At 43.9% G+C, this 16886-nt stretch overlaps 1 protein-coding gene across 8 annotated transcripts in view; it reads right to left on the bottom strand.

Annotated features, from left to right (window-relative positions):
• gse1b (Gse1 coiled-coil protein b) overlaps nt 1-16886 on the bottom strand; it is a 569714-nt gene that overhangs the window by 81488 nt on the left and 471340 nt on the right. The gene's annotated exons all lie outside the window — the stretch shown is intronic.

Here is a 16886-nt window from a genome sequence, read left to right as displayed (position 1 = left end):
CTGCACTGCTTTGTAACCAAACCTCCAATTTATGAGGAAGCATTAATTGAATTAAATGGCAAAATTCTGAAATAATCCAGCAAAAGACACACCACAGGTATTATTTCTTATTCGTTCACTGGATGTGGACCAGAATTTATCACCCAGACCTGTATGCCCTTGGACTGGTTGGCTTGCTGGGCCATTCCTGAGGGCGGTAAAGACTCAAGCATGTTGATGGGATCCCGAGTCAAAAAAAATAGACCAGACTGGGGAAAGGTGGCAAATTTCTTTTCCTAAAGAACATTAGTGAACCAGATATGTTTTAATGACAATTCAGTAGTTTTGTCATTATTATGGACACCTGCCTTTTAATTACGGAGTTATTTATTAAATTCTCAAACTGCATTGCTACAATTTGAAATGTCCAGCTTCTGGATTGCTTGCCTTGTAAAACACTGTGCCCACGTGTGCCCACTTGTTTCAGTTAAGAGGCTATTCGGCCTATCGGTTTTGTGGCAGCTCCTGGTAGAGCAATCATATCAGACCTTTTCTCTCACACAAAACTTGTGCACATAAACACACACACACACACACACACACACACACACACACACACACACACACACACACACACACACACACACACACACACACAAGCATTGTGGCAGCTCCTCTGATGGAGGATGGCTTGCTTCCAATCTCTGAGGGGAACGTGAAACCCGCAGACTGCCACAGGTGGTAGTGGATCAGGAGGTGCTTGAAAGGGAGGGTGTGTGGAATGGGTAGTTAGGGAGATCGTGCTCTCCTTCCATCACTCACACTAAGCTTCTTTGTGCCCCCAACAAAAGGATTCAAGATTCTCAATCCCATCCCTTATACCCCTTTGCCATGTGGAGTGATCACAGGTCAGAGATTCCCACAAGTTGCATGGGATGTCACACTTTATCAAGGAGGCTTCAAAGACATCATTGAATTATTTCATCTATCCACCTGACAGAGCTCAGAGTAGTCATTTGTTTCATGAGTCTGGTGCATCGGAACAGCGTGGTCTGCCCAACAGAATTTACTGAGTATCAGTAGAGCTGGGAATGTTGGTCAGTGGGAGGACACTGATGTAAGGTTGCCTATCCTGCCACTGATGGTGCATATTGTAGACAGCATTGGAAGAGCTTTGAGAGTCTGCTGTAGGTAGTCCACATCTCTAAAGTACCTAAGGACAGAACCTCATTTATACTCACACATACAGATGCATGGACTCAAACACATTGGCAACGTATGGCACACAACCATGTACACACCCACACACACATGCATACAACACTTGCAAGTACATCTGCATGGATGTAGGTGTGCGTATCCCCAGCTCACATACAATCGCTAATGCATACACAAATATCAATGAACACACGTGCACGCACATACGCACGCATGCATGCACGCGCACACTCCCAGAAAATGTAGCCTTGCTGGACTCACGAGCTACAGTTTAATCCTGCACAAAGACAGCTTACACTGGCATTTTGTCAAGCTGGAGCAGCCAGACTATTGAGCAGGTTTACAAGAGCATCAATTCTGACATCTGACCCTCAACATCCTCTCACTGAAAAAACACACATCAAACATGACACTAATTACACTTTCTCATGAACCTGGGACAGAAAAGTGTTGGCACCAGTTGAGAAATAGCTGCCTATGGTAGAACAGGTCCAAGGGAGCCTTTGCCCTCTGCCCATCTTGTTGACGATATATTACAGGCAGTGACGGTGAAAAGGTGAAATGCAGCTGTGGAAGGCACTTAGGCTGGCATAAATCTGCTTCAGCTCTTTGTTCCACCTGCACCAGCATTAATTAATCTCGATAAATCGTGGGCCAAGGGAAGTTCTTGCTTCTTTCTTGGAATTTTTGAGCCATTGAGTCATACAGCAGGGAATCAGGCCATTCAGCCCACAACATCCATGCTGGTCAGTGGACTCCCATCTTCTAACACCTGGACCATCGCCTTCTATGCCTAAGTGATTCAAGTGCTCGTCTGGACAAATGCTGTCAGTGACTCTGCTTCCACCACTTTCTCAGGCAGTACATTCCAGTTACTCAACACACTCAGTGTGAGAAAGGGCACCCTCAGATCCCCAAATTTTTAATGCCAGATCACAGTGTGTATAACACAACTTATGGAGTTGCTGTGTGTAAACTGATGAGCAAGCCTTGGATTGTAATGCTGTGTTGCTGGATGAGAATACTGAACACAGGCTGCAGCTGACCCACCACACAGGAATAGCAGTGTGGGGACAAGTTATACATGGTCACACAAAGCCACGCCAGGTATCACAGAGCAGCAGCAGACATCCACGTTAATTAGGTCTAATCATTCGAGGTTGCAGTGGTTGCGCAATGCATTTCTGATCCAAAATTTCGTCCCACATTGAATTCAAATTTTGGAAACACTGAGCAACACACAAAGATGCTGGAAGAACTCAGCGGGTCAGGCAGCAACTATAGAGGGAAATGGACGGTTGACATTTCGGATCAAGACCCTTCATCAGGACTGATCACTTGTGTACGGTTCCTACCATGTTGTGCATTTAGTGGTAGTGATCAGGAGGAATTTCGCCCTTCAGTTTTAAATCCATAAAATTGTGTTATACCGTGCATACTGCTTTCCATCATTTTTTACAGAGCAATGCAACTGGGTTTTCCTAACTTCTCGTTCCTTCAAAAACCAGCTACAGTGCCTTTACTTTTTCCTGGTCTGAATGAACAGCACAGGACCAGCAGAGAATTATGAACATTATACAGAAAAAAATATATACTGCCTTAATAGATCCCAAAGAAATTTACAACTGATGAATTACTTATTGAACTGCAGTCATATAAGTAGAGGTGACAGCCAATTTGTAGACCTGATTAGGTCCTCCAGGAAAACAGGAGAAGTGATCAGTTAGCCCGTTTTTGGTGGTGTGGGCCAAAGGAAGCTGGTGAAGATGGGTTTAATGACATTGGTGCACCATTGGCTGGTGAAGATAGGCTTAAAGACATTGATACACTATTAGCTGGTGAAGATGGACTAAATGACAGCAGTCCTCTATTAGCTGGTGGGCATGGGTTTAATGACAATGATGTACTATTAGCAAGTGGATATGGGTTGAGTGACAGTTGTGCACCATTAGCTGGTGGAGATGGGTTGAACGACAGTGTTGAAAAAGGGAATACAGCAGGCACAGACATTTCCCCTTGATGCTCAACAGCAGAAATGGTACGTTTTACCAAATATAAACACTCCATGGAGAATTCAGATTTTGGTGGCAAGCATTTAGCAGGCATGAGAATATTAGCTGCCGGTTTGCTCACAACCAAATGTATGAGAGGGGCACAAAACATATAGCTGATATTCTGACAACCCTTTAAAGCTGATGACTAAAGAAGAATCTCCAACCCCTTCTGATGTTGGTCCTCACTGCATTGCAGGAAGCCGGGTAGAATCCAATCATCAGACCCACTCAGATTGGCACTGAATGCAACATTAAAACAGCTGTCCTGATATTATTAAGATGCTCTATTTTCCTCAGACAACAAGTATTGGCACCACTTTACCATGAAGTGGTGGTGCAGGCGAGTAGAGGGGAACATTACTCATTTTTAATGGGGCTCCACCATATTCTCCTATCAACTGAATAGCTTCTTGTCTGCAATACCGATTTACAGCATCAGCGACTGGGAATACATTACTTTGCACTCTGTATATGACCGACGAGATGCGCTTGTATACTTGTTTTATCAGGAGAGCAGGGGACTTGGTACCTAGCAGCTGGGAGGGAGAGAGGGTTGAAGCACGTCCTCAAAATCCACCAAGGACCAGAGAGCTCCACTCGTCCATGGGGGCAGAATGAAACATAAGACCCAGCAGTCCCCTGTCCTCTCACTTGAGATGCTCCCTGCACTCCGTGCTCTTCAGTGGCCGTCCCCACTTTATTTCACCACCACCCCACGTCCACATTAATGCCACAAAAGCCATCACTAATCACAGATCTACTGCTTCCTGCCGCTTCCTAATTACAAAACCCCAGTCCCCAGCAGACTCCTGACTTCAAACCGCATTCTGCGATCACTGTGCACTGTAATTACAAACTAATAGTTTGGATGAATTTTTTTTGCTCGATCCACACAGAACCCCTCCTGGATAATTGTACCCTGGAGCGCCAGGCTGGCAGGTCTCCTATTTAATCGCAGGCACACATTTGTGTCCTGCACTTCATAATAATCTCTCTTGACAATTTTCATTACAATTGGAAAAATGTTGAACAAATAAACAGTATTATTTAGCTGCCTCCTTCATCTCAGACAACTTTTCATCCCCCTGGGGCTAGTGCTCTGCATATTAACAGTCATAGGCCACTATATATGCCATGCACATGATTGCATATGACATTCAGCTGATCTCTACAGGGCAGTCAAATTCTAAGGTCGATTATTATAAAACTGTTGGGTTTACAGAGGTTGTTTTACTCCCTTTATGGCCTGATATTTTTTTTGTAAAGAGCTTTATTTTTCTCTCTTCCTTTGTGAAATCGCCAGCTGACCCATAACTGCATTAATTGTTCTCCTCAACTTTCCACACTGCCTCCTGATCAACAGCTTTTGAATTTGCTCCACCCCTCTTCCCTTCACATTCTGTTGCCTCAGCAACCCCTACACCCTCCCCCGCACCCCCCCCCCCACCCTTAACCCAAGAACAATCTCCCCATTTGCTTCCACCCACTCTCGCAGGGTGGGTCTGATCACAGACTAGAGGTTCTACTCTGTGGAAAGGGTTTGGCTGGCTTGGTGATATAATTCAGCTGCATCAGCTTATGGACAAAATCAAGGGAACTGAAAACAGAAAGCTTTGCATTGATGTGACACCTTTCAAGACATCCCAAAAGAAAAGCTGACGGAATTCTCTTGGAAAAGGACACTATTCCAGTCCAGGTGAAGAGTCTCGACCCATTATGTTGACTGTCCATCTCCCTCCACAGATGCCACCTGACCCGCTGAGTTCCTCCAGCATCTTGTTTGTTGACATTGTTGTAATATAGGAAATGTGACAGCTAATTTGCACACAGCAGCTTCCAATATAATAATAAAGGGGTAGCTGCCTGAGTGATGCTGATTCCCAAATAGATTTTAGCCAGGACTTTGGGCGTTAACCGTGGCCTCCAGGCCAACATTTATTGCTCACTCTGCCCCAAAAGAACAAATTATTGGTTGTTGTTTGTGGGAGGTTATGTGAAGACAGGTTGTTGCATTTACAACAGTACAACACTGTCTACCTTCAATAGGACTTCATTGGCTGCAAACAGTTTTCAGTACGATTGGAAAAAAGTTGAACAACCTAAGGCTGTGACAGGCGGTGAATAAATGCAGGTGTTTTTTCTTTGTTTTTGCTTCTCATCATGTGCTTCTACCCATTCACCCTCTAGCTTCCTCCAAATTACTACCCAGGTCAACTTCTCCATGTGGTAGAGTGTTCCACATTATAATCACACTGAGCAAAATGTTTCTTCTTACTTCTGACTGGATTTATTGGTGACTACCCTAAAATTATGGCCCTTTGACTTGTAGTACACCATTTGGAGAAGTCACCTACTACGTTCAATCCCTTTATAACATCAAGGGCCTCAATAAGGTCACTCCAAGGCTGGCTCTTTTCCACAGGGTATAGATCCAGTCTGGTCAGTGTTTCCTGAATGTCATGCTCTCAGTTCTGCTTTGTAAATCCTATGTTCTACAGGCTTTAGAAGAATGAGCAGTAATTTCTTTGACATATAAGAATTTGAGGGGACTTGATAAAATAGATGTTGAGAGAGAATGTTTCCTTGGTGGGGGAGTTTAGAAACACAAACACTATCTCAGGATAAAGGTGCACACAACTAAAACTGAGATGAGGAGGAACTTCTGCTCTTTCATGTTCAGTCCCAAAGGGCTGCAGCCGCCAAGTCAGCGAGGCTGAGGTAGATTTTTGGAAAGGATGGTACTCAATAGATCAAACAGGACAGGAGTTGAGACCATCAGATTAGACGTGACCTTATTCAAAGGCAGTACTGGTTCAAGGGGTTGAATAGTTTGCTACTGCTCCTATTTCTCTTGTTATTATGTAAAATGTACTTGCAGCTCCACACATTTCCCACAGGTGAGTGTGGCTGAGAGGTAACAAGGGAGGCTAAGATAGGGACCCACCTTCTCATGTTGCCAATCCTCTACTGCTGTCCTGGACCCTCCAGGGATTGAAGACTGTCACTCTCTCGCTGTAACTCATAGGGGCACTATAGCATGTGCAGTGGTGAAAAAGTGGGACGCAGTAGAGGAACATGCTTGCTCATTAATTAGTAAGCATGTTAAGGGTGATCTTGCACATCTGTGTAGGATACATTCTGCATGTATCCCATTGACACATTTTGCATGTCCCATCAGAACAAATCAAATTTAAACCACTGTGCTGAAGGGCATTAAAAGATAATAATATTTCCAACACCTTATTTTTTTGGTTAAGAAAAGATAATGAAAGGTATAGAAGAATAAGGCAACAAGCTTGATTACAAGCCTAGTAATGTGGCATTTTATCAAATGGTTTTTGGAAGTGCATATATACCACATTAACTACATTTCCCTCATTGATCCTCTCTGTTACTTCTTTAATTTGACATGATTTGCCTTTAACAAATCCTTGTTGGCTTTCTCAGATCTACTTACATTTGTCCAACTGACCGCTAATTCTGTTCTTGATTGCTGCTTATAGAAATTTCCACAGTGCTCAGATTAAGTTGACTAATCTGTAATTCCCAGATTTACCCTCTACCCTTTCTCAAATAAAGGTGTACCATTTGGAATTTTCTGGGCCTCAGTCACCAGCCCTGAATCCGTAGAGGTTTGGAAGATTGTCTCTGCAATTTCTACCCTTACTTCCTCAGTGATCTATAAAGCATTCCAGCGGGACCAGGTGACTTATCCACTTTAAGTCCATCTAGCTTTTATTGTGCTCCTTTTACAATTTTTAACCCAGTCATTATTGCATGTATATCTTTCTTTTCCGAGACTCCAGTAGCAATTTCTTCCTTGGTGAAGAATGGTGTCAAGTTTACATTTAGCACCTCAGTCATGCGTAAATTTCCTTTCTTGACTCTGATCTACCCCATCTCACGTCTTCAACCCTTTTCACGTTCACAGAATATGTTTGGATTCTTTTTTATGTTTGCTGCCCAGCTTTTCTCATACTCTCTCTTTGCTTCTCTCATTCCCTTTTTCACTTACCCTCTGAATTTCTGTTCCAAGCTTGGTTCTCACTTGTGTTAAGAAACTGGGATCTGCCTTATTCTCTTTCTCTGCTCCATTGTACCCTCTATCTTTTACGTCATCTATGGACCTCTGCTTTAAACTTTACCAAACTTCTTCCTCATGGGAATGTATCTCAGCTGTAGTTGAAACATCTCCGTTTTAGGGCCCTCCAGGGGCCTAATTCAATAACATTTCAGTACAATTTAGTAACATTTTTTCCCACCAGGCTTTAATTCCAATTTACCTGAACCAGATCTTTTCTCATCCCATTGAAACTGCCCAATCTCCAACCAATTATTTTTATCCTTTTTCCATTGGTATTCTAAATGTTCTGTTACGGTTGATATTTCCTCAATGTTCCCTCACTGATGCTTGCTCCACTTGTCCTGACTCCTATTCCAGAACCAAGTCCAGCAACGCACCTTCTTTGTTGAAATGTATGAATCAAGAAAATTTCCCGAATGGAGCTCAGGAAGTCCTCTTTGCCTGTATGTTGTTGCTCTCCATATCTGTAGGATGGTTGACATTTCCACATTATCACTGCCCTATAGCTTTTGCACATCTCTGCAAGTTCCCTACAAATATACTCCACAATATCCTTCCCATTAGCTGTCAGCCTGTTGAATGGTCTCAGTGGTGTAATAGCAACTCTATTGATTAACTCTAAACAGATGGATCTGTCCCTGATGTCTCCAGCATTGCAATATTCACCTTAATTAAAACTGCCACTTCTCCTCCTTTCTTACCTTCCTTATCTTTCCTGAACACCTTGTGTCTCAGAATATTTAGAGACCATTCCAGCCTCTTTAACCAAGTCTCTGTCATTGCTACAATATTGTAATCCCACATAGTTAATTGCACCTGCATTTCACAACCTTGTTTGATATACTTGCATTTGGACACGTGGCAATTTAAAAAAGCATCCTATCTGGATGCATCACGGCTTGGTATGGCAACTGGTCTGCCCGTGACCACAATAAATTGCAGAGGGTTGTGGACACAGCCCAGCACATCACGGAAACCAGCCTCCCCTCCATGGACTCTGCCTATACTTCTTGCTGCCTCAGTAAAGCAGCCAGCATAATCAAATACCCCATCCACCCTGGACATTTTCTCTTCTCCCCTCTCCAGTCGGGCAGAGGATACAAAAGCCTGAAAGCACATATCGCCAGGCTCAAGGACCGCTTCTATCCCGCTGTTATAAGACTATTGAATGGTTCCCTGGTATGATAAGATGGACTCTTGACCTCACAATCTACCTTGCACCTTATTATCTACCTGCACTGCACTTTCTCTGTAGCTGTTACACTTTATTCTGCATTCTGTTATTGTTTTACCTTGTAGTGGCTCAATGCACTGTGTAATGAATTGATTTGGATGAGAAGTATGCAAGACAAGCTTTTCACTGTACCTCGGTATATGTGACGATAATAAAAGAATTCCAATTTAACCTTCTGTACTCTGTTTCTGTCTAAAAACATCCTATTTCTTGTTCTGGTCCTATTTATCTCTCTCAAGTCCTTTTGCACATTTTTTCTCCTTTTAAATGTTACCTCCTGTATCCAAACACTCGCCAAATTAGTTTAAACCTGCCCTAATAGCACGAGCAAACCTTCCTCTGAGGGATGTGTCCCAGCTCTGCTGAGTCGAAATCAGTCCAGCCTGTAAGGTTACAGGCCCCACCTCCCACAGAACTGGCCCCAGTGCCTCAGGAGTCCAAAGCCCTCCCTCCAGCCACACACTTATCTGACCCATCCTCCTATTTTTATATGCAATGGCATGTGGTACAGGGAGTAATCCGAAGGTTACTACTTTTGAGATCTTACTTCAAGATCTCTTTCCTAACTCCGTAAAATCTGCCTGGAGACCCTCATCCATTTTTCTGTCTTTGTCATTAGACTTTGACCTCTTTTCGTGCTCTTCCTCCAGAATTCTTGGCAGTAACTCACCTATGTCCTTAAGCCTGGCACCATGGAGGGAACATACCATGCTGGAATAACTTCTGTAACTATAGAAATGTCTGTCTGCTCCTCTTAATTATAGAATCTCCCCCATCTCTTCGTCTCTTGATCTCTCTCCTCCCATCCTGTACAGTTGAGCAACCCATGGTGCTATTGTCTTGGCTCTGCAACTCCCCACCATTTCTCCCCCAGCAAATGCTCATTTTTAAACTAAAATGATAGCCATATTTTGAATTATACAAAATGTCTCACTGAATCAATTTGTATGTTAGAAACATTAGCAGCTAATTTGCTCTTACCAATTGTAATGAGATAATGAGTAACACCCTGGGATAATTTTTTTCAGTAATACTGACTGAAGGATAAATATTGCACTGGACACAGGGTGTAACTCCCCTACACTTCAGAAAAAAATTAGGTGATATTTTGCATTGACAAAGGAGAACAGACACGACCTCAGTTTATCATCTCATCTGAACGACAGCACCTTTAGCAGTGCAACACTCCTTCGGTGCTGCACTGAACTTCAGCCAACAATTTTGTGCTCAAGTGCTTGTAGTGGAAATTGAACCAAGAACTTCTGAATCAGGACGAGAGTGCTACCGACTGAGCTTCAGCTGACTGGCGGCAAATAACATCCAATGTCATTTCATTATCAGTTCCATCCTATGAGGGGTATTTTGAGTCCTTCCCAGAATGATAGATATAAGTGGGCCAATTATAATTACTTATGTTGTGTGTTGTCTGAACCTATGTGTCTGTGATGCTGCAAGCTTTTTATTGTACTTGTACCTCACTGTACTTGTGCATATGACAATAAACTCAACTTGACTTGAGTTGAATGGCCTTCTTACTTTGTGTTGATCCTTTGAGCTTCTGATATATCTTTCTACTTGATGCCATTTCCTTCTTCTCCAAAGGAACTATCACCAGCGAACACGTACAACAAATTGGTTGGTGATCAACAGTTCTGAAGTTAAAAGACGTGTCTTTATCTCCATGGGGTGGAAAGTAAACTGGGCAGTTTATCCCACTGTCTGCTCCAATGATGCATTCCTTTCAAAATCCATCAACATTCTCTGGTATGAAAGGTCTAAAGCATTAACGGAGGGCCCCTAGGAACTCCCTCCTTATCTAGCTGTGGGAATATTGAATGATCTCACATATCCCAATTCTAGGAATATGCAATCATTCACATAACAGAGTCAATTTAATGCTAAAAGGTTTTTTTTTATAACAATAACATGTTCGGCCTTCCTTGGCAACATGTACTCGGTAATTGCGATAGCTGCAGAGAGGTACTGGTGTGTTCAAACAAGCCAAGCATTATGAACAGTGAATGCACTGTTTGGCCCGAGGCGTATTCAGTGCTCTATTATACCACTGCCATGTCTCCTCAGCTGGAGCTGAACCTGTTACATTAGCTTTACCAGTCAATCATCATCCAGTTCGGAGAGGGAAGTAAAGCAAGGACGAAGAAGAAAGGAATCCATGTCCCGAGATGTCACCGGAGGATTTTGCTGTTGCGACAACTTGCCAATTGTTCTCATCTGCAACACAATTCACCACCCCCACCCACCCAAAATATCTCACAGCATCATCATCTGCACAGCACATGTGCCAGGATGCAGGCTGGCTTATATTCGGTTTCTCATGGCTTTACTTAGCTGGTGTTGAAACATCTTTCCTCTGGTCAAAGCTGCCAGGTTTGAGGTATTCTTGTTTCCGTAATGGAAGTGCCCAGATCCATATTTATATGCTGGTTCTTCCCACCTCTCCCCCAGCCGTCCAATGACATTGACACCCTCACTGTCCTGTCCTGCTTTTTATTTTCACAGCTTTTCATTACACCTGTGCATACATGTACTTGTGCGTATGACAGTAAACTCGACTTTGATTCCCTCATTTGTGAACCAAAGCAAGGTGTGTTAGCAGGTCTTTGGTTCTGTGCTGGTAGCATTCAGCTGCAACCAATGCTGTAATCTGCAGGCAAACATCTACCCAAACAGATTCTGTGCAACCCAATATACTTTGCTCCCTTAAAACCCTCCTTAAAACCTAGCTCTTTGACCAAACCTTTGGTGTTCTATTCTATTATCTCCACATGTGGCTCAGGATGTTTTACTTTGTTAAAGATGTTGGAAAAATAACACAGAAACAGGCCAGATGCCCACATGGCTTGTTGTCCGTGTTCCTGGACTATGGAAGAGGGAAAGCAGCTTGGGTTACAAGGATAGGCTGGGATTGTTTTCCCTGGAGTGGAGGTGGCTGAGGGGTGGCCTGATGGACATATGCAAAATTATCAGGGTAAATATAGGAGAGGTAGTAAAAATCTTCTTCCTGTGGATGGGGGTGTCTAAGACAAATAGGGATAGGCTTAAAATGAGAAGTCGGAAGTTCAGAGAGGATCGGAAGAGGAATTTTTTTTGCACAGAGGGTGAGTCTGGAATGTGCTGCCTGAGGCGGTGGTGGAAGCAGGTACTCTCACAACACCTAGACAAGTCCTTGAATCACCACGGCATAGAAAGCTATGGACCTAATGTGGATAAATGGTACAACAGGTGACGTGGGCAAGATGGGCCGAAGGGCCTGTTTCTGTGCTGTACAACTTAATGAACTTTGACTCCTGCTGGAAGGTGTGGATCCTATGAGGGGACTCGATCACACATCGAGAAGAAAGAATTACAAATTTAAAGTATCTTTCACACGCCTCTCAGAACATCCCAAAGCACCCACTGGCCAATGAGGTATGTTTGAAGTGCAGTTACTGTCATAAAGTAGGAAATATCTGTGCAACCAATTTACACAGAGCCAACTCCAAGAATGAATGCTTTGATAAAGACGAGATCAAATGCTGGTTGAGGAATGAATAATGACTTTGATGACAAGGATGACTCCCTTGAACTTTGAAATAGTGCTGTAAGATTACTACGTCCATTTGAGAGTATAGGCTCAATCTAGTTTCATCCAAAAGATAGTATCTCCAACAGTATAGTCTTCCTCAGTACTGGATTCTGGGCTATAAGTCCCAACAACTGAACCCTCTTTAGAAGCTGTGTGCTTCTGACTGAACCACAGGTGACACCAAAACTACTGCACCAAGTTCAATAACCTATCGACACACTTCGATTCCTTATCTCCGTCAGACTTCCCATTCCCTGACTGCCTTCAGGCAGCCAAAGACCATCAACCGATCTTTTGGATGTATCTGGGGATGTGGAGGTAAATTTTCCTCTCCACAACTGGAACTTTAGCAGCAATCTTGCTTTTGCACTGAAATGGGGGCTTCCACCATACATCCCACAGCACTGGAACAGAAGATGGCCTGAGCTGATTTGGTCTTATGCTCTTTTTCCAGGTCCTTTACACTGTTCAGCAAAGTGTGTTGGATACCAGAGCGGCCAACCTAGCTCAAAATGTCAAATTCTCACCACTAAGTCACAATAAAGTGGTCTCAATCTTCCTTGGTTTGAGCGGTGAGTGTTGGCTAACACTTCAGTGCTTCATTATTGGAGACACTGGCCTTAAACCAAGGTCATACTCCCTACGGTGCTATTTGGGAGCAGGCCAATAAACTCCCTTAAAATCCACACAACCAACATGGTGGGTCATTCAGTTCAGTGCTCTTTGGAGGAATCTGTCTGTGCTAAGATAACAGGGAAGTTTGTATGCACAACAACATTGACGCAATTCAGTGTATACAAAGCTACACTTCTGAACCCTGTGCTAAGACTCACTAGGTCAATTTTATAATTCAGACTCTCTTCGTTCAACTGGAGACAGCCATCCATAGATTTCAGCCTGCCAATTCAGGTCTCTCTTATCGTGGCAACTGTTGCTTTTAGTTTGGAAATTTGGGAGGATCCAGTCCTTCACTCTAATCACCCATGACCTTGGACCTCAAGTTTGGAAAACATGAGACCTTGTAAACGCAACTAAAACACTTGAAAAATTAATGACATGAACCATGAATAGATTGTGTTCAAACTGGCTTTTCAAGAGTTGAATTCACATGGGCAGAGACATAAACAAAGATTCAGATGATATATTGAATTTCACGGGGCCACAAGCTTGTACCAAGCTCTAGATTATCAAGCAACAAAGCCCAGTTGGGATCTTTCCAGACTTAAATCAGAAACTGAAGGTTAATGAGGATACCAAGAAAGCCAAGAAAGCTCACCAGCGCCTCCACTTCCTCAGGAGGCTGAAGGAATTTGGCATGTCCCATTTGACACTCACCAACTTTTATCGATGCACCATAGAAAGCATCCTATCTGGATGCATCATGGCTTGGTATGGCAACTGCTCTACCCAGGACCGCAAGAAACTGCAGAGAGTTGTGGATCAGCCCAGCATATCACGGAAATCCGCTTCCCCTCCATGGACTCTGTCTATACCTCTCGCTGCCTTGGTGAAGCAGCCAGCATAATCAAAGACCCCACCCACCTGGGTCATTCTCTCTTCTCTCCTCTCCCATCAGACAGAAGATACAGGAGCTTGAAGGCACATACCACCAGGCTCAAGGGCAGCTTTTATCCCACAGTGATAAGACTGCTGGTTCCCTTATACGATGAGATAGACTCTTGACCTCACAATCTACATTGTTTGACCTTTCACATTGTCTACCTGCACTGCACTTCCTCTGTAGCTGTGACACTTTACTCTGCATTCTGTATTGTTTTACCTTGTACTACCTCAATGCACTGTGTAATGAACTGATCTGTACGATCGGTATGCAAGACAAGTTTTTCACTGCACCTTGGTACAAGTGACAATAATAAACCAATACCAATACCAATGCATAGAAATTCATTCCGAGTCAGTAGCTCTAACTGCACTAAATGGCAACAACAGTGCCGTACTCCGCCTCTGAGCTTCAGCTTGATTCAAGGATCACTACGCTGCAGGTTTAGCACTACAGGCTGGGGACGAATTTCTAGGCAGCACTAGGGATAGAAAAGGTTTAGAGGGGTCAAACACAGGCAAACGGGACTAGCTCAGATCTTGGTCAACATGGACAAGTTGGGCTGAAGGGCCTAGTTCCGTGCTACATAACTCTATGATGATTCAAGAAGATGGGAGGAACTATGTCTAAAATGACAGATGACATAATTTAGCCAAATTTGGCAGAATAAGGGGACACGTGTATGTGACTGTGGATAAATATTTGGAATGGAAACATCAGTGGATATATGGGATCTGGAATGTACTGGGTAGTAGGTGGAAAGTACTGGAATGATGGGCAGAGTGGCTTCCCTTGTACTGTCTGATTGTAAGTTCATGAACACTGATTTCTGCTCCAACACTCTTTCTTGTTTAAAAGGCTTTTCCAATGGGAGATCCGTGTTTTTGTTTACCACTTTAAGCAGCATGTTGCAGCTTAGACATGGGCGTTCACAATATGTTGCTCCATGGCTGATGGTAGCGGTGAAATAAAATCTATCCTGCTCCCCCATCCTCCCAATGAGACAAGTTATTGGATTACTGGAAGGAAACTATCACCCAGTGAAGCAATTCCTCTCAGCTAGGCTGGCTGCTGTGATTGCTCATTGCCACTGACAGAGCCCTGTGTAAAGGATGAATTATGAAACTTACACTCCACTACAAAGGCCTCTGCAGGATGGTGCTGGATAACATTTCACAAATGTAACTAGCCTTAATTGCCAGCTCGCAGCCCACTTGCAAGTTGCATGTGGGCTTAAAATGATCGGCCACAGTTTTTGATCTCGTGTGACCTCCACTGTGGGTGGATGTATCCCCGATAACACTCAGTCGCTAATTGAGAGTGCAGTCCTCAGAGAGCCCCATGCATTAAGACTCAAAGTGACGGGTTGGAGCCAGATTTCCAATCAGATTGAAATTTGCTTGCAGGACCAGTGTGCCCTGACCCACAGGCTTGTGTCAGATACGCTTGCAAGCTCCTATTTAAGCACCTTGCTTTAATCACTGTAATCGATGCTAACCCAGCAAGACTGCCCAATTAGGCTACTGCAAGCAGACTGATCTGATTGGGCTATTTTTCTCTACTTATGGATTGAAAGTCTCACTGGCAAGGTCATGTCTAATTGCCCTTGAGAAAGAGAAACAGAGTTCACATTTCCTTTTCCACAGGTGCTGCCTGACCTGCTGAGTGTTCTCAGCATTTTCTGGCTTTGTTTCTGATTACCAGCATCTGCAGTTTTCTTTTTAATTTTCAATTAGCCTTGAGGTGACTGGTGAGCTAGCTTCTTGAACCACTGCCATCCTTCTGGTGAAGGTACCTTCCACCCCCCCCCCCCCCCGCCACCCACCAACCCTCCGATGTGACTGGGTGGGGAGTTCCAGGATTTAGACGCAAAGACAGTAAAGGAATGGCAATGCATTTCCAAGTTAGGTTGCTGCGCAGCTCAGAAGGGAACCTGCAGGTGGTGGTGTTACCATGTGACTGCTGCCCTTGTCCTTCACGGGGGCAGCAGTCAGAGGTTTGGGAGGTGCTGTCGGAGTAGTTGATATTATTCCCCCAATCCCAGGGCACCAATGCTCAAGACGAGAGGGCATGGCTTTCAGGTTATGGGTGGGAGGTTCAGGGGAGATGTCAGGGGGAGGTTTTTCACCCAGAGAGTGGTTGGTGCATGGAATGCACTGCCTGGGGTGGTGGTGGAGGCAGATACATTGGACAGGTTCAAGAGTTTGTTGGATAGGCACATGGAGGAATGTGAGATAGAGGGATATGCGGGAGGAAAGGGTTAGATAGTGTGAGGGTGGTTTGATGGACGGCACAACATGGTGGGCCGAAGGGCCTGTTTTGTGCTGTATGGTTCTATGGTATTCTATGGGTATTAACATACACAAGCCTATCATATTCCTCCACCATACTCAGCCCTGTCATATGGCTGGCTTCAGACATGAATGGTGGCTTGTGTCATGGCCAAGAAGATAATGATTATAGTCCACAATACTCTGTTTAAAATTCTCTGCAGGGTTAGAACACAATTCAAACTCTTTTTTTATGACTCCAGATGTAGAGCTATGGAACTGAAGATACCAGAAGGTGTCAGAAAGAAACTGACTTACCCTTTTCTTGTGCTTGTCTCAAGACTTCCCAGAACCCGATATAGTCAATGATATATGTTTTTAAAGTGCTTTGATGTAGGAAACACAGTGGTCAATATGCGCACAGCAAGATCCTACAAGCAATGCAATAAGGGCCAGATCATCTGTTTCTGTGATTTCAGTGTGCACCCTGGACTGTAACCGGATCGTGCCAATCAATGGGATGGTGATGCTGACCCAGTCTCTGGGACAGAGGAGATAGGGGATCCCTGTCCCTGTCCACAAGGCTCTGCCATGATGAAGGGCATCAAGTGAATAACCACACAATGAGAAACCAAACCACAACCGCAAGTCCACAGAACAAGGAGAGTGGTGGTGAAGAAAATAGCAGAAAGACCAAGCTTTGACTGGACCTACCTCCCACAACAGCCTCGTACACAGTCATGAAGCTCAATCTAAACTCTCAAAAGGCATCCGTGCACATTCATCAGCAAGACACCTAATGGGACAGTGAGATGCTTTTGTTCTCCAGGGGGCCCTAAATCAACTCATTTATTACCACACACAAGAGAGGGAAATCAAACAGCCCTAATCGGTTTATTG

The sequence above is a fragment of the Pristis pectinata genome, chromosome 13 (genome assembly GCF_009764475.1).
Source record: "Pristis pectinata isolate sPriPec2 chromosome 13, sPriPec2.1.pri, whole genome shotgun sequence".
Classification (NCBI taxonomy): domain Eukaryota; kingdom Metazoa; phylum Chordata; class Chondrichthyes; order Rhinopristiformes; family Pristidae; genus Pristis; species Pristis pectinata.
This window is presented reverse-complemented; position numbering and strand designations above follow the sequence as displayed.